Below are 26,922 nucleotides of genomic sequence, written 5' to 3'. Positions count from 1 at the left end.
TGTATATATACCACATCTTCTTTATCCATTCGTCTGTTGATGGACATCTAGGTTCTTTCCATAGTTTGGCTATTGTAGACATTGCTGCTATAAACATTCGGGTGCACGTGCCCCTTCAGATCATTACGTTTGTATCTTTAGGGTAAATACCCAGCAGTGCAATTGCTGGGTCATAGGGTAGTTCTATTTTCAACATTTTGAGGAACCTCCATGCTGTTTTCCAGAGTGGTTGCACCAGCTTGCATTCCCACCAACAGTGTAGGAGGGTTCCCCTTTCTCCGCATCCTCGCCAGCATCTGTCATTTCCTGACTTGCTGATTTTAGCCATTCTGACTGGTGTGAGGTGATATCTCATTGTGGTTTTGATTTGTATTTCCCTGATGCCGAGTGATATAGAGCACTTTTTCATGTGTCTGTTGGCCATCTGGATGTCTCCTTTGCAGAAATGTCTGTTCATGTCCTCTGCCCATTTCTTGATTGGATTATTTGTTCTTTGGGTGTTGAATTTGCTGAATTCTTTATAGATTTTGGACACTAGCCCTCTATCTGATATGTCGTTTGCAAATATCTTCTCCCATTCTGTCAGTTGTCTTTTGGTTTTGTTAATTGTTTCCTTTGCTGTGCAAAAGCTTTTGATCTTGATAAAATCCCAATAGTTCATTTTTGCCCTTGCTTCCCTTCCTTTTGGCGATGTTCCTAGGAAGATGTTGCTGCAGCTGAGGTCGAAGAGGTTGCTGCCTGTGTTCTCCTCAAGGATTTTGATGGATTCCTTTCTCACATTGAGGTCCTTCATCCACTTTGAGTCTATTTTGGTGTGTGGTGTAAGGAAATGATCCAATTTCATTTTTCTGCATGTGGCTGTCCAATTTTCCCAACACCATTTATTGAAGAGGCTGTCTTTGTTCCATTGGACATTCTTTCCTGCTTTCTCAAAGATGAGTTGACCATAGAGTTAAGGGTCTATTTCTGTGCTATCTATTCTGTTCCATTGATCGATGTGTCTGTTTTTGTGCCAGTACCATGCTGTCTTGATGATGACAGCTCTCTAATAGAGCTTGAAGTCCAGAATTGTGATGCCACCAACATTGGCTTTCTTTTTCAATATTGCTTTGGCTATTCAAGGTCTTTTCTGGTTCCATATAAATTTTAGGATTATTTGTTCCATTTCTTTGAAAAAAAATGGATGGTACTTTGATAGGAATTGCATTAAATGTGTAGATTGCTTTAGGTAGCATAGACATTTTCACAATATTTATTCTTCCAATCCAGGAGCATGGAACATTTTTCCATTTCTTTGTGTCTTCCTCAATTTCTCTCATGAGTACTTTATAGTTTTCTGTGTATAGATTCTTAGTCTCTTTGGTTAGGTTTAATCCTAGGTATCTTATGGTATTGGGTGCAATTGTAAATGGGATTGACTCCTTAATTTCTCTTTCTTCTGTCTTGTTGGTGTAGAGAAATGCAACTGATTTCTGTGCATTGATTTTATATCCTGACAATTTACTGAATTCCTATACAAGTTCTAGCAGTTTTGGAGTGGAGTCTTTTGGGTTTTCCACATATAGTATCATATCATCTGCAAAGAGTGATAGTTTGACTTCTTCTTTGCCGATTTGGATGCCTTTAATTTCCTTTTGTTGTCTGATTGCTGAGGCTAGGACTTCTAGTACTATGTTGAATAGCAGTGGTGATAACGGACATCCCTGCAGTGTTCCTGAACTTAGCGGAAAAGCTTTCAGTTTTTCTCCATTGAGAATATTTGCCGTGGGTTTTTCATAGATGGCTTTGATAATATTGAGGTATGTACCGTCTATCCCTACACTTTGAAGAGTTTTGATCAGGAAGGAATGCTGTACTTTGTCAAATGCTTTTTCAGCATCTATGGAGAGTATCATATGGTTCTTGTTCTTTCTTTTATTAATGTGTTGTATCACATTGATTGATTGGCGGATGTTGAACCAACCTTGCAGCCCTGGAATAAATCCCACTTGGTCGTGGTGAATAATCCTTTTGATGTACTGTTGAATCCTATTGGCTAGTATTTTGGCGAGAATTTTTGCATCTGTGTTGATCAAGGATATTGGTCTGTAGTTCTCTTTTTTGATGGGATCCTTGTCTGGTTTTGGGATCAAGGTGATGCTGGCCTCATAAAATGAGTTTGGAAGTTTTCCTTCTATTTCTATTTTTTGGAACAGTTTCAGGAGAATAGGAATTAGTTCTTCTTTAAACGTTTGGTAGAATTCCCCCGGGAAGCCGTCTGGCCCTGGGCTTTTGTTTGTTTGGAGATTTTTGATGACTGTTTCAATCTCCTTACTGGTTATGGGTCTGTTCAGGCTTTCTATTTCTTCCTGGTTCAGTTGTGGTAGTTTATGTGTCTCTAGGAATGCATCCATTTCTTCCAGATTGTCAAATTTGTTGGCGTAGAGTTGCTCATAGTATGTTCTTATAATTGTCTGTATTTCTTTGGTGTTCGTTGTGATCTCTCCTCTTTCATTCATGATTTTATTTATTTGGGTCCTTTATCTTTTCTTTTTGATAAGTCTGGCCAGGGGTTTATCAATCTTATTAATTCTTTCAAAGAACCAGCTCCTAGTTTCGTTGATTTGTTCTATTGTTTTTTTGGTTTCTATTTCATTGATTTCTGCTCTGATCTTTATGATTTCTCTTCTCCTGCTGGGTTTAGGGTTTCTTTCTTGTTCTTTCTCCAGCTCCTTTAGGTGTAGGGTTAGGTTGTGTACCTGAGACCTTTCTTGTTTCTTGAGAAAGGCTTGTACCGCTATATATTTTCCTCTCAGGACTGCCTTTGTTGTGTCCCACAGATTCTGAACCGTTGCGTTTTCATTATCATTTGTTTCCATAAATTTTTTCAATTCTTCTTTAATTTCCTGGTTGACCCATTCATGCTTTAGAAGGATGCTGTTTAGTCTCCATGTATTTGGGTTCTTTCCAAATTTCCTCTTGTGATTGAGTTCTAGCTTCAGAGCATTGTGGTCTGAAAATATGCAGGGAATGATCCCAATCTTTTGATACCGGTTGAGACTTGATTTAAGACCAAGAATGTGATCTATTCTGGAGAATGTTCCATGTGCACTAGAGAAGAATGTGTATTCTGTTGCTTTGGGATGAAATGTTCTGAATATATCTGTGATGTCCATCTGGTCCAGTGTGTCATTTAAGGCCTTGATTTCCTTGTTGATCTTTTGCTTGGATGATCTGTCCATTTCAGTGAGGGGAGTGTTAAAATCCCCTACTATTATTGTATTCTTGTCGATGTGTTTCTTTGATTTTGTTATTAATTGGTTTATATAGTTGGCTGCTCCCACGTTAGGGGCATAGATATTTAAAATTGTTAGATCTTCTTGTTGGACAGTTCCTTTGAGTAAGATATAGTGTCCTTCCTCATCTCTTATTATAGTCTGTGGCTTAAAATCTAATTGATCTGATATAAGGATTGCCACTCCTGCTTTCTTCTGATGTTCATTAGCATGGTAAATTCTTTTCCACCCCCTCACTTTAAACCTGGAGGTGTCTTCGGGTTTAAGATGAGTTTCTTGTAGGCAACATATAGATGGGTTTTGTTTTTTTTATCCATTCTGATATCCTGTGTCTTTTTTTTTTTTTTTTTTAGATTTTATTTATTTATTTGACAGAGAGAGATCACAAGTAGACAGAGAGGCAGGCAGAGAGAGAGAGAGAGGGAAGCAGGCTCCCTGCCGAGCAGAGAGCCCGATGCGGGCCTCGATCCCAGGACCCTGAGATCATGACCTGAGCCGAAGGCAGCAGCTTAACCCACTGAGCCACCCAGGCGCCCTACCCTTTGTCTTTTGATTGGGGCATTTAGCCCATTAACATTCAGGGTAAGTATTGAGAGATATGAATTTAGTGCCATTGTGTTGCCTGTAACGTGACTGTTATTGGATATTGTCTCTGTTTCTTTCTGATCTACTACTCTTGGGGTCTCTCTTTGCTTAGAGGACCCCTGAATAAGATTATTAATAAAACAAAAAGGCAACCTACAAAGATAGAAAATATTTGTGAATGATGGATCCAACAAAGGGTTAATACCCAACCTATATAACAAACTCATACAATGCAGCACCAATAATACAATGCAAACTCATACAATGCTTTACCTAATGATAATAATTATTATCATTGTTAATATTAATATAGTGTTAATTATATATTGCCATAATAAATATTATAAATATATACTATTAATATATTAATTATAACTTATTATTATTATAATAATAATATAAACAGTTTGGTTAAAGACTGGGCAGAAGAACTGGATGACATTTTTCCAAGAGAACGTACAGAGGACCAATAGACACATGAAGTTTCCCAACCTCACTAATCATCAGGAAATGCAAATCAAAACCACAATGAGAGAGGCACCAGGGTGTCAGTCAGTTATACATCTGCCTTTGGCTCAGATCATGATTCTATTGTCCATAGATTTAGGCTCCTTGCTCAGTGTGCTCCCTCATAAATAAATAAGTAAATAAGTAAGTAAGTAAATAAATAAATAAATATCTAAACAAATACAATGAGAAATCATCTTACACCTGTTGGAAGGGCTAAAATAAAATAAAAAAAAAGACAAGAAATAGCAAGTGTTGGCAAAAATGTGGAATTAAAGGAACACTTGAGATATGTTGGTGGGAATGCAAACTGCTGTAGTCACTGTGAAAAACAAGTATGGAGGTTCCTTGAGAAGTTAAAACCAGAAATACCATGTAATCCACTAATTGCACTACTGGGTATTTACAGAGAGAAAACAAAAACACAAATTCAAAAACATATGCACCCCTATGCATATTATAGCATTATTTATAATAGTGAAGATATGGAAGAAACCTAAGTTACCATTGAGAAATGATAGATAAGTAAGTCGTGGAGTGTGTGTGTGTGTGTGTGTGTGTGTGTGTGTGTGGTGTGTGTGTTATTGAATATCACAGTCATAAAAAGGATGAGGCTGTATCATTTGAAATAACATGGATGGACCAAGATGGTATTATGCTAAGGGAAATAAGTGAGACACAGAAAGACACAGGTCATTTGAGTTCATTTGTCTATGTAGTCTAGAAACGAATTAAAAAAAAAATGAGACATGCAAATACAATGACAAGCTGATGGTTGCCAGAGAGAAGGGGTGTGGAGTGCGGGCACAATATGTTAAGAGGTGTGGAAAATACAGGTTAGGGAAAGCATAAGTCATGAGAATAAGAGGCACAGCTTGAGGAATAAAAATAGAAGATTCTGAATTAAAAATATTTTTAACATTTTAATTGAATTACGCATTTGTTATGTTCTTTCCTGGGACTTCTAGTACAATTTTAAATATAAGTTGCAGAAATGAGCTTAAAAGTTTTGTTATACAATGAGAGACTATGGACTCTGAAAAACAATCTGAAGGGTTTGAAGAGGTGGGGGGGTGGGAGGTTGGGGGAACCAGGTGGTGGGTATTAGAGAGGGCACGGACTGCATGGAGCACTGGGTGTGGTACAAAAACAATGAATACTGTTATGCTGAAAAAAGAAAGTTTTGTTATAGATATAATGGAAATGACTTTTTAATTTGATCATTAAAAATGACAGTTTAGAAGCTGATTGAATTTTCATCAATTGAAATTATCATGTTCTATTTTACCTCATAATTTTAGGGCAGTGAATTACAGTCTTATTTTTTTTAAATTAAACCAACTCATCATTATAAAGCCCACTTAGTAATATATAATTTTTGTTGCAGCATTCAATTGCTAAATTTTGTGAAATATATGCCTCAATTTTCATGAGTACAATTACACTTTGATAACACTTTTATACCATTCTTACTTGGTTTCAATCACATGGGCCTATTAGGCTAATATAATGAAATAAATAATAATTTGGAGTTATTTTTCTTCCCCATCTCTGAAGAATTTTTTCTGAGATCATAAGCACTGTTTTGGTCTGTTTTTAAAATCCTTGGAGAAAGACTAAAATAAATTAACCAGACATCACTATTTCTTTGTTGGAAAGGTTAACTTAGTTTGTGCGTATATTTCCATGTACAGATTATAATAAACACTGCTGAAGAATTTCATACACCTTCAATTTCTTTGCATGTCAGTAACTAAATCTTACCTCCACACAAACACTTTTTCTTGCATAACTGTTTCTATTCTTGAGCTCTGTTTAGTACTGGACCAGAGGTAACAAGGGTATCATGTACTCTATATCCAGTACCCCAACAATGACTCTGCCAGAGTTTCATACACACGTACCCAAACTACCTTGTCCTTTGCATAAAATAACACTAAGCTACAATGTTTTATAGCTGCTGCAAGAATTCTCTGGTGAGAGGAACCTGGGAAGATGGCAGAGCAGAAGGACCTTAATCTCACCTCATTCCATGGTACTAATAGATAACACTCACATGAGCATAGATAACCCAGAAAATGATCCAAAGACCAGATTAACAAACTCCACCATAAAAGATAGAGAAAAGGCCATAGCAAAGAAGTTAGGAAGGGAAAAAATTTGCTTTGGGACTGAAATAGACCCTAAATGTGCCGGGTAGGGTTAGAGGGAGCTGATGGTGGGGAGAAGTGCAAAATCCAGATTTTTACAGAGGGAGACTTCACGGGAAAATAACCTTCACTTTGAAAGTGAGTAGGGCCAAATTTCCTGAGTTCTTACAACCAGGATGACTTAAAGCCTTGAATTTAAAAAATCAGTAGGCTCAGCACTGGGAGAGTCCAGTTGGCGTTAGGAAGTCGAGTCCCTGCCACAGGAGAGATAGTAGGACAAACAGCCCACAGAGATACAGCAGAGAAGCAGCAGTTTGAAAAACTCTAGTAACAGATGGGAAGGAGAATGATGTACTCATTTCACAGCACGTCCCATAGAGGCAGGGATCATGGGAAGACCTCTGCAGGAACAAAAGAGACAGAAGGCACCATGTCTATCCCCCACTGCCCAGCATAAACACACTGCCATCTGTAGGAACTAGGCCAGCACAACAGTCCTTACCTAACTGGCTTAAAATAAGCCCCACCTTGAGCCACCTAGTCCCAGTCACACCTGCCTCAGTACTGGTGCTCTGGGTCCCTTTACCCAGAAGAACAACACAAACCCCATCAACATTTTGTCTCCCAAACTACAGCTTGTGCTGAATCTGAGTTCTGGCAGTCTTGTTTCACAAGCAGACCACCGCACATACTGTTAAACCACGTCCCACAGAGCCAGGGACTAAACACTGCCCACAATAGCTAATGAGAGCCTCTGCAGACAACTGGACTGAGGGAGAAAGAGAACAGGACTCAAGGCACAGAATACACAAGACACAGAGGAAACACTCCACAAAGCATCAAGTCCTGGGGAACAGAAGACATTGAACTGCAGGGAACTAAAAGACTGGTTCTTCCCAGTACCATTACCACCAAGACTAAAAGGTGTAGCTGATTTTTTAACACATAGAAACAGACACAGAGAGTAAGACAAAATAAGGAGGTAGAAAAATATGTCCTAAGTAAAAGAACAGGACTAAACCACAGCAAGATACCTAAATGAAAAACATATAAATAATGCACATGATGGAGAATTTAAAGTAATGATCATAAAGATACTTCCTGGACTAGGAAAAGAGTGCAGGACATTAGTGATATTTCTTTTATGTGTTGTGCTAGTCACCATACAGTACATAATTACTTTTTGATGTGGTGCTCCATGATTCATTGTTTGCATATAACACCCAATGCTCCATGCAATGCTTGCCCTACTTTATAACCACCACCAGGCTTCCTCTTACCCCTTCCTCTCAAAAACCTTCAGTTTGTTTCTTGGATTCCACAGTCACTCATGGTTCATCCCCCCCCAACAATTCCCCCACCTTTATGTTTCCCTTTTTTCTCCCAATGTCCTCCATATTATCCCTTATGTTCTACAAATCAGTAAAACAATATAATAATTGACTTTCTCTGCTTGACTTCCTTCACTTAGCATGATGGCTTCTGAGATGCCCTTTATCAGACAAATGGATAAAGAAGATGTGATCCATATATATATAATGGAATATTACTCAGCCATCAGAAAGGATGAATATCCAGCTTTTTCATCAACGTTGATGGTACTGGAGGATAATATTTTTATTCATTCATTTGAGAGAGACAGAGACAGAAAGAGAGAGAGAAAGAGAGAGAGAGAGACAGCACAACTGGGGTCAGAGGGCAAAGGAAGAAGGAGAAACAGACACCCTGCTGAGTGTGGAGCCTGGCATGGGACTCAATCTCAGGATCCTGGGATCATAACCTGAGCCAAAGGCAGAAACTTAACTGACTGAGCCACCCCGGTAGCTCTTAACACTTAACAAAGAAATAACAAATAATCAATCAGAGATAAATACAAAAAGTAAAATAAAAAGTGGAATAAAATAAATTTAAAAAGAGAATAAATAGGAGTATGATATTAGCTATGGGGGTTTATCATCTAAGGCCTTTATTATATTGAGGTATTTTCCTCCTAAATCTACTTCATTGTGGGTTTTCAATATTAATGGATGCTAAAATTTGTCAAATGTTTTTTATGCATCTATTAAAAAGATCATACAGTTCTTATCCTTTCTTTTATTAATGTGATGCATCATGTTGATTGATTTCCCAATATTGAACTACTCTTGCAACCCAGAAGTAAATCCCACTTGATTGTGGTAAATGATTTTTTAATATAAATTGTTGGATTCAGTTTTTTAATATTTTGTTAAGGATTTTGCATCTATGTTCATGAGAGATATTGCCTGATGTTCTGTTGTTGCTGTTGCAGTTGTTGTGGTTGCTGTCTTTATAAGATTTTGGTAACAGGTAAAACTGACCTCATAGCATTAATTTGATAACTTCCTTCTTCTTGAATTTTTTTAATAGTTTAAGAAGAATAGGTATTAACTTTCCTTTAAATGTTCAGTAGAATTCATCTGCTATGCCTCTGGGTCATAGAGTTTTTTGGTGGGAGTTTTTTCATTGAATTGCATTGCCAGTAATTGGTCTGTTCAAATTTTGTATTTCTTCTTGCCTCAGTTTTGGTAGTTTTGGTAGTTTACAAGTTTCAAAGAATTTGTCCATTTCTTCCTGGTTGCCACTTGTCTGGAGGGAGGTGGTTGGGGGTTGGTTTAAACAGGTGATTGGTGTTAAAGAGGGCACTTGTGATGAGTAGAGTGCTATGTATAAGTGATGAATCACTAAATTCTATGCCTGAAACTAATGTGGGTATACATACTATGTATATTTTGTACATACATACAAAATTGGCAAATCATTTTACCTAGACTAAAAAAAAAATAACAATTTCAAATAAAATGAGACATAAAAGAGAAGACATGAAAATTCCGTGTAATGCCATGGGATTACAAAGGATCACCAAAGAATAGCATGAACAATTACATTCCAAAAAAAAAAATGGATAACCTAGAAAAAATGATAAATTCCCAGATTGATACAACCTACCAAAGCTGAATGACAAATAAACTGAAGATATGAACAGACCAATAATGAGAAGGAGAACCAAATGGATATGGTAAATTTATCTTGAGGCATATTCCACATAATATGGCAAAGCACATATAATATTGTTAAATTAATTTTTAAATACATATTGACTGCTTAGTATTTAATCATCTTGTTAGTTTGCAATATATATTGACCACTTAGAATTAGTTTACTTATTTCCTGAATCAATTAAAGTTTATATACAACTAATAGTTCTCAGGCACTCTTACAGATATTGGAAATACAATAACAAAAATATAAAAATCTCTTTCCCAGTGTGATTTGTCTCATATGGAACTCAGTAAAACATACTTAGTCAGCAATAGAGATACAAAAATAAACAGTAGAGTCATTATAAATGTCCTTAAGAAACATCATGTCTTCCAGGAAAGATAATTCATCACCCAATTTCAATATTGTGATACATGTTAAAATAATAGTGGACACCAGTTGCTGAACTTGAATAATGTGAATTTCTCACAGAAGATGAAGTGTACCTTATTTTAGGATAATTGAGGGTAATGGAGGAGACTGTTGCCAGAAAGCCTGTACCTTTTCTGATCAACAAGATTGCACATTACTATAAAACTGTTTTTTCTTCAAAGTGAATGCTCAAACATGTACAGATCTGAATTATATTTCCAGGTTATATTCATGGTAATAAAATAATAATAATATCAATGGTTATGTTTGAAAAAGCCAACCAATATCTTCTTCCACTAGAAAGTAGTCTCTCAAGCAATATGGATGGTTCCAGAAATGGCCTGGGTGTTGATACAAGAATGCTAGAGTGCTGAGAAAAGACAGACATGCTGAAAACTTACTACTAGTATTGATTTATTTAGAGTCAGGATGTGTAGTCAAAGATATAGAGGATATGGTAAATTCAGTAATTAGAATACAGATTTGGTAGATTAAAAATGAGCTGGAAATGATTGGCAAATTAAGTGAGGATGACTCAAGATATCCTGGTTTCTATACCCACTGCTGAGACATGCAGAGAACACTGAAAGAGTCTTACAAGATGAGACAAATATGGGATATCTTCATAATGTGTGTATTTTAATGAACTTATTCCATCCAACAGTATTCTTATGAAGTCACATGCTTCTTCCAAGAGATAATTTAGCTATCATGACATAAATAATTCAGATAACAAGAATGGATCTTCATTCATGTTTAAATGAGTACTTCCTTAGAACAATTTCCTTATTATATTTAATTAAGATATTTTCACTATTCATTCAACTATAATCTCTCTGTTACCATGAAAATTTCAGGACATTATTAGAATTTAAGAAAAATCCCATTTTGTAAAAGAATGAAACTGGACTTCTTCCTTGTACCACACACAAAACAAACTCAAATAGATGAAAGACCTCAATGTGAGTCAGGAAACCATCAAAATCCTAGAGGAAAACATAGGCAGTGACCTCTGTGACTTTGGCCATAACTACTTCTCACTGTACACATCTCCAAGGGCAAGGGAAACAAAAGCTTACAAACAGACTATTGGCACTTCATCAAGATTAAAAACTTCTGCACAGTGAAGGAAACAATGAACAAAACTCAAAGGCAACCTGCAGAATGGGAGAAGATATCTTCAAATGATATATTTGATAAAGGGTTATTACCCAAAATCTATAAAGCACTTATCAAACACAACACCACAAAACCACATAACCCAGTTAAGAAATAGGCAAAAGTCATGAAGAGACATTTTCCCAAAGAAGACGTACAGCTGGTTAACAGAAACATGAAAAGAAACTTAACATCACTTGGCATCAGGGAAATACAAATGAAAACCACAATAAGATACTACCTCATACCAGTCAGAATGGTTAAAACTAACAGGAATCAACAGATACTGGCACAGATGTGGAGAAAGGGGAACCTTCCTACACTGTTGGTGGGAATGTAAGCTGGTGCAGCCACTCGGAAACAGCATGGAGGTTCCTCAAAAAGTTAAAAACAGAACTACCCTATGATCGAGCAATTGTTCTTCTACTAGGTATTTGCCCAAAGATTATAAAAATACTAACTCAAAGGAGTACATGCACTCTATGTTTACAACAGCATTATCTATACTAGGAAAACTGTGGAAACAGCCCAAGTGTCCACTGACAGATGAATGAATAAAGATGTGATCTATCTATCTATCTATCTATACATAAACAGATAGATATAGATATACCACTATATATAGAGAGAGGGGGGCATCATTTTTAAGCAATATATATTATGGTTTTTTGGTATTAGTTTTTATGTTATTTATTATTAAGTCAAATCTTACAATAGTATACTATATATCATTACTTTAATTTTAGTCTCTACAGGACTAAACATATTTTAAGTATTTTGACCAAGTTCACACAGTAACAGTGTGACTGTGCTAGAACTCAGCACAAACTTATGTCTCAAAATCAAATCCGATTAAACAAGAGGGGACAATGACTATCAAAATGTTGGTTGCTATTTCTTTACTCATCTTTGAATGAATGTTGATTTATTTATTCGTGACACTTGCTCAAATATCCTATGCATATATATTTCTTGCCTTCCAATCTCATATATAAATCCTCCTTCTAGAACATACGTTGGATGGTTGGTTGATATTAGTTTAAGTGAACAGCTTAGTGATATGTAAGCCTAAGGGGCTTGGAGAAAAGTAAAGGGTCACAGGAAAAAAAAAAAATTGAAATAAAAAAGTGAGGTCTTGAGTTGAATAATTGAATTAATTTCAGTGGTTCTGAAAGGTAAAATAAATAAATCTCTCTGATAGTTCAGCAGGGGGTTTACATTTCTGATGAATTTTATTCAGCACCAGTAGAATAGGAAAAGGAAGACAACTGCTGCAGATTTTTTTTTAAAGATTTTATTTGTTTATTTGACAGAGAGAGATCACAAGTAGACAGAGAGGCAGGCAGAGAGAGAGAGAGGGAAGCAGGCTCCCCACTGAGCAGAGAGCCCGATGCGGGACTCGATCCCAGGACCCTGAGATCATGACCTGAGTTGAAGGCAGCGGCTTAACCCACTGAGCCACCCAGGCGCCCAACTGCTGCAGATTTTAAATTCAGTGAAGATTGGGAAGATCCATCTGTAACTTAAAACTTACATATCAAGTGGGATAAATCATTGGGAAGTAATATTTCAAAAATCAAAGGAAAGAAATTTACCATTTTAATATGGGATTTTATTTGTATTAAATTCAAACATACATTGATATTTACAGAGAAAAATATCAGAGGATTGTGTAACAGAAAGTGAGACTCTATGTCAAGCAGTTATAAGATTTAAGATCAAGGGGCCACACAGGAACTCGACTTTAGAATAATTAAATGAACAGGCAATCAATAAATATTTTAATTAAGGTTTTATCATTTTCTCTGTCAAGCCAAATCATGTTATATGTTGTTTGGTGTGCACAACACATTTTTACCACCTCTGTCTTATTATTCTCTTTTCCTCCTCCTGAATTTCTTCCTTCACATATCATCACATGTTAAAATGCTCATATTTTCATCATGCTCATAAATTGCCATGACACTGTTCAACCCCAACATTGTTCTTTCAAAAAATCATATGATTCCCTTCTATGCCCAGTGCTCCTTATGTTCGTTTACACTGTTTTTTCAATGTGTGGTAAATACATTGGGCAACAGTGACAGATAAGTTTCATCTCCACTATTATCTCTGTACGTTACTTATAGATATCAATAAATTTAAATGTGAAATAAACATATAGGATATAGTTTATAATGTAGGGTCATGGGGAAAAAGCACATAATAAAATGGTACATAAATGTAATTACTAAAATTAACTTGCATACAATAAAATTTTGGCTATGATTACAATATGGATTTGCATTTTCAAGTTATGTACACATTTTCCTTCTTTCTTCATACATTTCTTTCATACATTTTTGTTGCTTTTTTAAATGAAGTGTTTGAAGAGTTTCTTTACTTTGTGATTATGTGGGATTTGTGTGGGAATTGTGTGGGAATTCATAAAAGCAATTATAATAATTATTGATCAGCAACAGTAGTGAATGTTAGGTGTGGTCCTTGCCCTTATGTATAATATTCTGGTTGAACATGTAAAAGTGGGGCACAAAAAACCTGACCCTGTGTGACAACCCAGCCTGATGGTCACATGATGAGATTCTAAAGTCTCAGGCATGGAGAGGGACCGGGTTGGTGGGCAGTGGAACAGGAGCAAACCCCCTTTCTAGGCTAAGTTACACCTTGAAGTTAAGGTGTTAAGGTGTTAAGTTACACCTTCAAGACAGAAAATATGGAACAGACTCAGAATGACGTGTTTGCTCCTATGGAGACCCAAACTGGGAGAATCTTGATAATTCACAAATTCCAAATACAATGGCTAAAAATGAGAAACATTTTTGTTTCCATGAGGGGAAGGGATTGAGAGTGACAAAGCCACAAATATTCTCTTCTGCCTCAAAAAAGTTATAAAATGTAATATTATCTCACAGTGGTTTTGCCTGTGCATAATTTATCAAAAGTTCCTACACATGTGATTCATCTTCTTAGATACTGCTCATTGAGAATAAATTGTAAGGTCATACTATGTGCTCATAATATTAATTTCGAGACTAAATTTAATGAAATCACTCTGTGATAACTTGCTAGTTTCCAAATTCTATATTCTTTTTGCACTGTCTTCGTTGGGTTCCAATCCACAGTGTGGAAGTTTCATTTATATTCTCTTTAAGAAAAAGTGCTGATTCTTACAGATTTTGCTACTGTTCATGAATAATAGCCAATATGGTCAAATTCCCATATTCATTCATTCCTCCAAACACTCACAAAATACTTTAAACTACTTACTATTGCCACTATAATAAGTGTTAAAATATCCCAGATGAACAGAGTATTTATTCTGTATAAGTTCACTAAGAATTTAAGAAAGGCATGGCTATATTTGAAATATAGACAAAGCAGATTGTGTATATATGTATATTTATAATCAGCAGAGTGCCCTAGAGGTCAGGAAATGTAATCATATTTGCAGTCAAAGAGAACACAAAAAAGATGGACACCCATGTCGGTTTTAAAAGATTTTTTTTAAATATTTTTAAAGATCAGAGAGCCTGATGCAGGGCTCCATCCAAGGACCCTGAGATCATGACCTGAACCAAAGGCAGAGGCTTAACCCACTGAGCCACCCAGGTCCCCCCATTTTGGACATTTCTGAACTAAAATCCAATCATACCTTTTAGTTGTAATTGAATCTTAGTTTTAAAAATTTTTGTAGTATTGATTCCAACTAGGGAATTTGTTCTGTCATTCCATTCATAATACTGCAGATATTTCCTGTAATTGATTTCTAATTACTTTATTTCAATAGTACTTGTATAATTCATTCTTTATTTGGCTCTGAAACATAGACTATATTGTATCAAATTCTCTTGTTAGCATGTTATTTTCATTCCTGCTTCTTTTTCTAAAAGTTTTCTGCCTTAAATTTTATGTGATCTCTCATGTCATACAGATTCATGATATTTTTATCTTTTTTATTTAATTTTTGTACCTTGCTTTGATAATGATTTTTCTATCATTAATATTACAACAGATATTTTAGTTTTTCACATGTGTTTCTTAAAACATTTATACCAATGCTTATAGTTTTTGCATCTTGAGCCATTTTATGTTGTGTTTTTCTGACGAACTGTATTGGTTTTACATTACAGTCCTAGATCTAGAACAGTACCAGGGAATATATTAAAATTTATTGGTACAGTTCTTCTTGCTCAGATATGATTATTATGTTCAAAATACATTTTGTTTACTTTGTTATTGCAAAAGATTATTATGTTTATCTTTGCACCAATTTTTTCTGTGTGTGGAGGAAGTCACTGATAATAACTCTTATTTCTTTTGTTTTAAGATTTTATTTATTTATTTGACAGAGAAAGACACAGCAAGAGAGGGAACACAAGCAGGTGGACTGGGAGAGAGAGAAACTGGCTCCCCCTGATCAGGGAGCCCAATGCTAGGCTGGATCCCAGGACCCTGGGATCATGACCTGAGCCAAAGACAGACACTTAACAACTGAGACACCCAGGAGCCCTGATAATTTTCATTTCTGTCAAAGTTTATTAACTTCCTCTCATTATACCATTATGCCCATTTTTATATAATTGTTTCTCAAGTTTGAGGATTCTTTGTGTACTTCTACGGCCAAATCACTGTAAGTTATTTTATGTTACTTTTCTGTAACTAATTCAGACACAAACCTTTAATCATCATCTTGTCCCATCAAATATAATATCTCAAAAACATAATTGAAAAATTATCAATAGCTTTATACCTATTAACACATTATTTGTATAATTGTTTATGCTATAAAATTTTCAAGAACAGATTCACTTCAACAGAATTTAGTACCTGCCATGCAATGAAAAATAAAGACTGTGAAGGAAGGACAAATTGAAATCTATAGAGATACTTGGAATTTAAATAAAAACTTGAAAAAAAGTAATATTAAATATACAAAGAAGGATAAGATGGTTCACTTATTTTTCCACCTTACCTGGCAGTTGAAGGGCTAGAATCTAGGTGGGGAAAATCTGCTGTCATATATGCCCACTATCCGCTGTGGCTCTCAAACCTGTACCCTCCATGTGCCCTTTCAACATCCAGACATCCCAGCTCCTAGAAGACAAACACCAGAAATAAGCTGTTGTTATATTTGCAAGTACCAACTAAACCTCCCATTGATGTTTTAATAGAATGCTTACTTGACCAAGTTCCTATCAAGAAAATGTACCATTGTAATTATACATTTAACGTACATCTGCAGAGATCTATAGAATATAACAAGGAAAGAATGTTTGAAGGAATGTTAGACCCAATCATAATATCAATTGCTTCGATCAGTTAGGCTAGGAAAAAAGTTGCTAAAATAATTTATTTTAAATTTCTTCTAAATTTCTTGATTTAATGAATGATTGACCATACTCTGCCCCCACCCTTTATGGTTAAAAGAGACACAAATATAGAAAGAGACAACTGAATGTTGGTAACTGACTTTATTCTTGTGGGGATGCCAACCGCCAGAGCACTCAGGGGCCTCCTATTCTTGATTCTTTATATTGGCCTCTTTGGTGATATCTTTGGAAATACCATCACCTGAATTCTCCTGGATTACAGGGTTCAGTCACCCATGTATTAGTTCCTCATAATCTTTCTCTCACTGAGCTATCAACCAGTTCTGTGCCATTCCCAAGATGTTGGCCACCATCCTGTCGAAGAGAAAGTGATGGTGGATGGTTCACACAGTTCTCTTTCTCCTTCCTTTCCAGATACACTGAATTTATCCTTTTTGCCATCATGTCCTATGATGGCTATGTGGCCATTCACAACCCCCTTCAGTTCTTTGTGATTATGATCAGCTGACTCTGTGTGCATCTTGTTATCCTCCCATGGGTGGATGGTTTCTCCTCATTCTTCCATCCATTGTCCTTAAGGCAGGTTGCCACACTGTGGCCCCAATGTGACCAATCACTTTTTTTGTGACAGTGCTCCCCTCCTCCACTTGGCCTGTGTTGGCATCTGTGTCATTGAACTCTTGGACTTTCTCAGTGCCCTTGTCCTTCTCTCCCAATTCCCTCTCCTTCTCCTGGTCTCCAATGTTTGCATCATCTCCACCATTCTGAAGATACCCTCAGGACAAGGTCAATGCAAAGCCTTTGCCACCTCTGTCTCTCAGTTCATTGTGGTCTCCATGAGCTATGGAATCTCCATTTTTGTCTATGTCCAGCCTTCCAAGAAGACAGGCCTGCATCTTAAGAAGATCCTCTTTATCATCTCTAGTGTCATCATGCCTGAATCCCTTCCTCTTCAGTCTACAGAATAAAAGGATGAAAGGTGCATTGAAGGACAGCTTGGTCAAAGGCCAGAACTTCAAGTACATGAGGCCTAAGTGACATGATCTTTGAGAATCATCTTACTCCTGGGATCTTCAGATCCATCAATGATTCCAGCAATGTCCCATGATCTATGTAAGTCAAAGATACTGTGAGTTGTGAAAGTCTTTTAACTTAATAATAAAATATAATTGTTTCCTGTGCATGTTAGATTTCAAAGATTTGTTTCATTAATTAAAATTTGCATTTGTAAGTGGTAATAAATGTAATGGGTAGGAGAAATAGAAGTAGTAGTATTCATGAAAAACTTGATTTCAGATATCACTGGGTTGGAAATGCATGTATTATATATGATAGATATAGAAAAAGAAAGGTTTTAGAGCACTTGCACAAAAATACACACAGACACCCAGGAATTCCACCTTGGAATATGATTCAAATGTTTTAATGGGCTGAAATTTTGTCTGACATTGGAATAATAATTTTGGTTTTTTATTCATTTCAGTACAACTTTATTTATGTCATTTCTATTTAAACTAAGGCTTCTAAATAAAGGACTTAAAGATGTATGTATTCCAGTTTCTTCGAGTACAAGTATTTTATAACTTAGCATTACCATTAGGAAAATCTACTACCTTTGAGGGAAGGGCTACAGGATAGATGATAACTACAGAGCCAAATCATGGAAAGAACAAGGAATGGGTATGGATTTATCAGTGACAAAGAGTGGAACATATTTTTGCATAAGCCAGGAAATAATCATTTGACAACTGATAATATTAGAAATTCTGATTAAGAGCAAACCATGTTCATATCAGCTCCAGGACATTTTCTGTACATACAAGCTGCCAATCAGAGATGGCAGAGAAATGAGAAATTGACCATGAAGACAAATTCATATGAATCATCTGAACTGAAGAACAGAGGAAAACAAAGAAAGAAAGATGTGCAGTACAAAAGAGGGACTTATCACAACTTGACACATTTCATTCTGTGTGTATTTATAGTTGCAGAGTAGAAAAAGGAGAACTAGGGGAAAACTGTGAAGAAATGGTGATTGAATAATCCCCAATTAAGATTATAAAAGTGACAGATTTCCACCAAATTAAAAAATAAAAGGATAGGAAAACTCAATCAATATCTTTATAAGTTTAACCACATTGAAGTACATATTTGTCAAACTGCTATGAACCTACACTAAAGATAAAATTTGCAAGTAACCACAGGAAGAAAGGGCATATTGAATACTGAGAAGAATGGCTAAAATCACTGAGTTTCCATCAAAATCTGTAGACTGATCACAAGAAAAAGACACACTTTAAGGACTGAAAAAAAAAAGAAAAACAAAGACACACTCTGGAGCTCAGCATCAATAGCCTTCACAAATTATGACAAAATAAACACTTTCTGAATTAAAATAAAACAATAAAAAATCAGAAATAATTGATCACCAGCATATGCAGATGACAAGAATGTTAAAGGGTATATTCAGGCTGATGGGGAATTATTCCAAATGGGAAATGGATTAAGTTGAGTAAAAAGCACCAGAAATCATTAATAAGTTAGCAAATATGAAATATTATGCTTTCTATTCATCATGGCATTTAAGAAACAAGTATAAACATAAACATAAAATTCTTAATGTGCAAAGCAGAATTAATATAGATTATAAAGTTGACTAATGATATCATATTTGTGGAATGGGAAATAGGACAAGAAAGTGTAAGCAGGGTGCAGGAAGGGGACCCTCATGGCAGTTTTGGAGGGAAGAAAAGGCAAGGAGGAAATATGGAGTGTATAATGACACCGTGTAGGAGAAATGGCAGGGAAAAGTAGAATAATGTGCCATTAGAAATTGAAAATAAAAAGTAAAATAATGTGTCATTACCAACAACAACAACAAAGACAGGACAGGATAAACTGAGGAAGAATAGTAGAAATCAGGATGAAGGGAAAATAAGTAATCAGGTAGATTCAAACCTGAAATAAAATTTAATTAAATAGGAATGGATTTAAAGAACCAAACACCAAATAAAAGCAGAGATTGTCAGTCAAGTAAAAAAGAAGTTGATTTACACAGTCTTCAAAATGTAATCTAAGGAAAGATGCACATAAAAAATGGTTTAGAATAAAGAAGATATTCTACAGGCATAGTAAGCAAAAGTATAATGGAATAACCAGTGATATTTACCAAATACATTTCAAAGTGAAGATTATTGCAAGAGTTCACATAAGTATTATATAATGGAAAAAGGAGAGAGTTCCAAGAATGTATTATTATTACATAATATTCCAAATTATGTGACAATGTAACACAGCATCTAGCTCATTAAAGCCAAAATTTATAAAACTGCAGGGAACACTCGCTGACACAAAATTCTAGTTAGAGATTTTAATATACCCTCTCTCAGTGACTGATAAATACTAAGCAATTACCCACAAAATTATTAGTAAGCATATAAAATTTCTAAATATGTCAATATGATCTGATTAAACAGCAAACAATATACTATCTTTAGAGCAGCCATTCTATTCATACAGGGGGAAATATTGTCCCATGCCTTCTTAGAGTCTCTGTCTGGTCCTAAGAATTAACTTGACATACACTGCATTAACAGCATACACTTTTCACTGAAGTTTTGCATGTACATGAGAGCCTTCAAAAGACAAGGAAGACCCTAAGTAGTGACCAGAGCAGGAAAATTCTATGTCTTTCAAAAAAGAGAACAATAAGTTTCTGAGGAATTTTTGAAGCACAGGGTTTTGGGCTACAGGTAGTCAGTGATGGAGAATTAACAAGGTATGTTTATACAACCTTTTCCATCTTAAATTGCCTGTTTCTGGTGATGAGGATGTCCAACTTCCTCCTGGTACAGGAGTGCACCTCTCATGTGGAGTTCTATCTCTTGCTTCAGGAATAAAAGGGAGGGTCAGAGTGTCCTCCGTGCACCTGCTATTTCTTAGTGACTTTAACTTAAAATGATCAAAATATGACAAAGTGGCATATTTTGCAGTGGCATGTTCTTAATAGGAACTGAATAAGGAACGTTCATCAAGATAGACCACAGTCGGGGCGCCTGGGTGGCTCAGTGGGTTAAGCCTCTGCCTTCGGATCAGGTCATGGTCTCAGGGTTCTGGGATCGAGTCCCGCATCGGGCTCTCTGCTCGGCAGGGAGCCTGCTTCCTCCTCTCTCTCTCTCTCTGTGTGTGCCTTTCTGCCTACTTGTGATCTCTCTCTGTCAAATAAATAAAATCTTAAGCCATCAAAAGAAATGAAATCTTGCCATTTGCGACGACGTGGATGGAACTAGAGGGTATCATGCTTAGCGAAATAAGTCAATCGGAGAAAGACAACTATCATATGATCTCCCTGATATGAGGGAGAGGAGATGCAACATGGGGGGTTAAGGGGGTAGGAGAAGAGTAAATGATACAAGATGGGATTGGGAGGGAGACAAACCATAAGTGACTCTTAATCTCACAAGACAAACTGAGGGTTGATGGGGGGAGAGGGGTTGGGAGAGGGGGGAGTGGGGTTATTGATATTGGGGAGGGTATGTGCTATGGTGAGTGCTGTGAAGTGTGTAAACCTGGCGATTCACAGACCTGTACCCCTGGGGATAAAAATATATGTTTATAAAAAATAAAATTAAAAAAAAAAAAAAGACCACAGTCTGGTCTACAATATCATTCTCAATGTAGTTCAAAAAAAAAAAAGAAATCATATAAAGCATATTTTCTAATATTGGACTTAAATTAGAATTCAATAAATTCCCTGAGAATTGGGAATTAAGTAAACATTTCTAAATAAACCTTCAGTGTAAGAAAAAATAAAGAACAACACAGTGAAGGGTGTGGAAATCGGAGGGGGAGACAAACCATGAGTGACTCTGAACACTGAGAAACAAACTGAGGGTTTTGGAGGGGAGGAGAATGGGGGGGTTAGGTGAGCCTGGTGGTGGGTATTATGGAGGGCAGGTATTGCACAGAGCACTGAATGTGGTGCATAAACAATGAATCTTGTAACACTACATCAAAAACTAATGATGTATTGTATGATGACTAACACAATAAACATTTTTTAAAAAGAACCTTGTAGAAAACACCTTGAATGTATTTTATCATTGTCAACAAAAGCAAAACACAACATTTGTGGCATGTTTCTAAAGGAGAACTTCATAGTGAAATTATAACTTCAGGTGCCTTCCACCAGAGTAAAAGGCTAAAAATAAACTATGCAAATTCCCACCTTATATACCCAGAAGAGCATACTTTACCAGAAGTAGGTAACAAAATACAAAATATGGGTAAATATAAAAAGGAAATATAAACATATACAGAATGGAGGAATTCAAGCCAAATAAATGTTGGTTCAATGAAAAAATAAAATACATAAGACCTTCCTGAGGGGGGAAAAACAAATCACAAATTACCAATATTAGGAAAGCAAATAAAAATATCAGTGTATATTCTACAGATAAGGGATAAATTATTAACTAATTTTCAAGCTATTACAAATTGAATTTTAGTACACTAAAACTATGGCTAAGAAGAACAGCACACCCTTATTTTGCAGGTAAACGCAAAGGCCCACCATCTCAAGAGGCACTGTTGCCTCTGGTCTCTCCTGTTGTCAGTCCAAAGCTGAGGTTGGGTCATGTTTGTGGCAAGATTGGCATCCTAGTTGGAAAGACTCCTTCTTGGGTATGTTGTCCTGGACTTAACTCAGTAATAGGGCATGGTTTTCCAGTTGATGGAGTAAAGGAACCTTCTGGAGGATTTGTACATGTACACCAAGATCTCTGTCATATTAGATGTGCTGTTGTGATTTCCTGCACAAAAGAATGACTGAGCTCTTCTGCAAGTGGGGAACTTGGAAAGGGAAACATTAAGTTGTCACAAACAAGGAATGCCGAAAAAGAAGAGAAAGTTTTTACCATAGAGATGAATGACCCAATTCATCTAATGTTTGCACTGAATTATCTGCTTTTTTAATTTTTTAAAAAAATTTTAAAAAGATTTTATTTATTTATTTGACAGATAGAGATCACAGGTAGGCAGAGAGGCAGGCAGAGAGAGAGAAAGAAGGAAGCAGGGTCCCTGCTGAGCAGAGAGCCCAATATGGGTCTCGATCCCAGGACCCTGGAATCATGACCTGAGCCAAAGGCAGAGGCCTTAAACCACTGGGCCACCCATTTTAACAGAGTCACTGTACATTCTCCAAGAGTGACACTGAGTCCACAGATAGCCCTTGTCCTGTGTAAAATTGCTGATAGACATATAAAGCACTATGTAGCTCCAAAGACCAGCAATGAAAAGGGATTTTAGGAATTCTCAAAATGCAAGGAATTAGGACTCAGTGAGCCCTTTGAGAACTGCTTCAAGAATGCCAGCCTCTGTCACCGCATTTGGACCTCTGGGTACAGACCTAGATACAGTTTTCTGTAAACAACCTTCCCCTCCCTTCTCCACAACTCGATTCAAGTCCAGAGTCAAAACCAAGCAAAAGTTGCACTGGGCCTTGCTGGGGTCATTTGGCCTGTGGCTTCCCTGAGTCTCAGCCCACCATAGCTGGAGGCTGCCTACAGCCCAGCCCCACCCCCTGCTGCACCTGCTGGCTGCGGGAGCACATCCCCATCCCTTGGCCAAGCTGGGGCCCGAGGAAGCTGAAGGGAACGTTGGCCTCTGGATCTGGGAGCACAGGGAGCTCTTCTGATATAGAGAAGGCTCGGCGCTGGGGACCCCCACCTAGGCTGAGCCCACCTGCATGGTCAGACTGGGCTCAGGCAGTTTGGGTTCTCACTGCAGCCGTGGACTCCTGCACAGAAGCCTTAAGTCCTCGGAGGTGGCAAAACGACTTCTTTGGACCCAGGTAGGAAAAGAGGCACAAGTGGTGACCTTGGCCAAGCACAGAGGGCTCAGCTAGCACCCAGTGGTAGTACCTGTGCCAGGCCGTCTGGAGCTGACCCACCTGTTAGGGCTCATGGACAGCCGCCAATGGGTGTGGGTGGAGATGCCTGTGACTGGGAAGGACCTTTCTGAGGGTTAGTGGGAATGTGCAGGGTGTGCCCTGGGATGTGGGCTACAGTGTGTCCCTTCATGTCTCACTCCCTACAGTTTGGAGCCTGCCTTTGTGCCACAGTGCTCACAGTGCTGGGGCCCATGGGCCAGCGGTGGATGCCTCCCTGGTGATGGAGGGGCCTAGTCTGGTGCTGGCAGGCTCACCTTCCAGGCGGTGCAGGGCTGAGTGTGGTGGACACAGCTCAGCTAGCCTCCCTGTGGCACCCCATGGCACCCCGTGGCACTCTGTAGCCCCAGAGGCACAGCAGCTCCAGATCAGGCCTCAGGGCGGCTGCTGACCTGCTGGCATGTAACCTACCCTCCCCCCCATCCCAAGCCACCTGCCTGCCATCCACGAGGAGGACCTCAGTGCTCTGCTGCCAGCTCACTGGACCCAGGGCAGTGTGTGGCCCACCTGAAGGCCCCTCTGCCACCCCCCGAGCAACCCTGGCCCCACATACAACTTCCCAGGTGCGTTCCTGTCAGCACCTTCTTTTGGGTGCTGACAGCCCTTCTGGTTACTGAAGCTGCCACCTTCCAGGGTGTCCTGTTGCTGCTTTTGTTCACAACCACTCATACCCTGGGGGGGGGGCGGGCGGTCAGGGCCTGGAGGGCAGGTGGAAGCCTGGGAGCAGAGGAGGGAGAGGAAGAGAACTCTGTCCCACAGGAGTCACCCAGGTCACCTGTGTGTGGATATCAAAAGTTCATTTTCTATTGCTGAGGGCCATTTTGTCACATAGAGATTATCCTAGTCTGTCTTTCCTCTTGATTATATTGATTGGTTCTGATATGTGCTTATGACAGAGTAAAACTACTATAAACATGTATGCATAGACTTTTCTTTAAATTTAAATTTAAATAGCCTGCACATAATACATCATGAGTTTTTGGGGTATGTTCAGTGATTCATAAGTTGCAAAGAACACCCCGTGCTCATCCCATCATGTGTCCTTCTTAATACCCATTCCATTACCTGACTCCCCACCTACCTCCCCTCCAGCAACCCTCAGTTTGTTTCCTATGAGTCTCTCATGGGGGATGACTGGGTAGCTCAGTCATTAAGCATCTCCCTCAGGCTCAGGTCATGATTCTGAGGTCCTGGGATTCAGCCCGCATTGGGCTCCCTGCTCAGTGGGAAGCCTCCTTCTCCCTCTCCCCCTGCTTGTGTTCCCTCTCTTGCTGTCTCTCAGTCAAATAAATAAATAAAACCATTAAAAAAGGCAGTTTTTTGTGGTTTGTCTTCCTCTCTGATTTATTCCCTTTCAGTTTTCCCTCCCTTCCCCATAGTTATATATTTCTAATAAAATTGCCAAATGCCTACAAGTTTAACTGCTAGTTCATAGCCTAGGCAACTGCAAGGCTTTATAAGAAATATTCTGAAGAGTATTTTCAAGGGTTTTACAACATGTTACACTGTCACTGGGGTAAAAGATCTTTTATAGCAAATACTTGTCAATGTTCAGTGTTGTACACCATTTTTTAAATCCATAGGAGATTATGCAAAGCTGTTTATCCCTATGGTTTGAGTTTGCATTTGGTTACTTATGATGCTGATCATATTTTAATGTACTGACATGCTATGAGCTGAATGCTTTTTGAGGGACTCCCAGTTTTGGTTAATGGCTGTTTCACCTTTAAGGTGTCTTTTTTATGTTTTCTTCTATGACCATATAGTTTTACCCCTTATAAGTAGGCATACACTATTTCTTGCATATTAAATGAGGTAGAAATGAAATGTTCTTCAATAAGTTTGCTTACATGTTTTTGTCTGCAACCTATTTTTTCCTTTACCTTTCTTAAATTTTTCCCTGAATTAGATTTTTACTGAAATAGCATTGATGTAACTTATGTAACTTCTAGGTATATGACAGGATGATTTGGAAAACATATATTGTGAAATGATTACTATAATAAGGTTAATTGACACCTCTATTCACTCAAATAATTACCATCTTTATAAGAATAATTTATATTTTCAAAGATTTTACTTATTTATTTGATAGAGAGAAAAAGAGAGCGCATGCAGGGGAACAGCAGAGGAAGAAGGAGAAGCAGGTGCCCTGCTGAGCAGAGGACCCCCCCGCCGCCGCCCTGATGCGGGACTGGATCCCAGGACCCCAGGATCATGACCTGAGTAGAAGGCAGTTGCTTAACTGACTGAGCTACCCAGGCACCCCATAGGAATAACATTTAAAGTCAATTTTTACTATGGGTTATTTACTCCAAAGGTACAGATATAGTGAAAAGAAGGGCCACTTTTACCCCAAAGTTCTTAGCAGCAATGGCCACAGTCACCAAACTGTGGAGAGAGCCAAGATGTCCTTCAATGGGCGAATGGATAAAGAAGATGTGGTCCATATATACAATGGAGTATTATGCCTCCATCAGAAAAGATGAATACCTAACTTTTATATCAGAATGGATGGGACTGGAGAGTATTATACTGAGTGAAATAAGTCAAACAGAGAAAGTCAATTATCATACGGTTTCACTTGTGGAGCGTGAGGAATAATGGAGAGAACATTTGAAGAAGGAAGGGAAAAGTGAATTGGGGGAAATAGGAGGGGGAGACGAATCATGAGAGACTGTGGATTCTGAGAAACAGAGGATTTTGGAGGGAAGGAAGAGTTGGGTGAGCCTGGTGGTGGGTATTAAGGAAGGTACATATTGCATGGAGCACTGGGTATGGTGCATAAACAATGAATTCTGGAACACCAAAAGAATAAAATTAAGATAAAAAAGTAAAATAAAAAATAAATAAATAAATAAATTGCAAATGGAATTTGTAAAAAAAAAAAAAGTCAATTTTAGAAAAGAGTTTATTTATTTGAGAGAGAGAGAGCACAAGCAAGGGTGAGGTGCAGAGGGAGAGGGAGAGGCAGGCCCGCTGCTGAGCTGGAACTCCAAGGTGGGGCTCCATCCCAGAACTCTGTGGTCATAGCCTGAGCCAAATGCAGATACTTAACCAACTGAGCCATTCAGGTGCCACTTGAAGTCAGCTTTTAAAACAACTTCCACAAATATGACACAGTATTGCTGATTACAGTCACCATAGTATACATTTGCTATCAGGACCTCAGGCCTCTTACAGGTGGCAGCATGTGTCACCTGCCCACATTTACCTGTTTTCCCCCTTCACAACCCCTGGCAGCCAACATTCCAATCTGTCTTTTTGACATTGCATTTTTTTAGACTCCACATGTAAGCGAGAACATGTAGTATTTGTTCTTGTCTGTATGAATTTTTCACTTATCGTAATGCACAAAATATTGATTAATATCATAAATGGCAGGATACCCTCCTTTTTATGGATGAATAAAATTCCATTATATATTTATATACCACATTTTCTTTATCCACTTAACCATCAGTGAAAACATAGGTTGTTTCCATGTCTTGGCTGTTGTGAATAAATCTCCGGTGAATGTGGGATGCACATATCACTTA

This window comes from Lutra lutra, chromosome 5 (assembly GCF_902655055.1).
Source record: "Lutra lutra chromosome 5, mLutLut1.2, whole genome shotgun sequence".
Lineage (NCBI taxonomy): Eukaryota > Metazoa > Chordata > Mammalia > Carnivora > Mustelidae > Lutra > Lutra lutra.
This window is presented reverse-complemented; position numbering follows the sequence as displayed.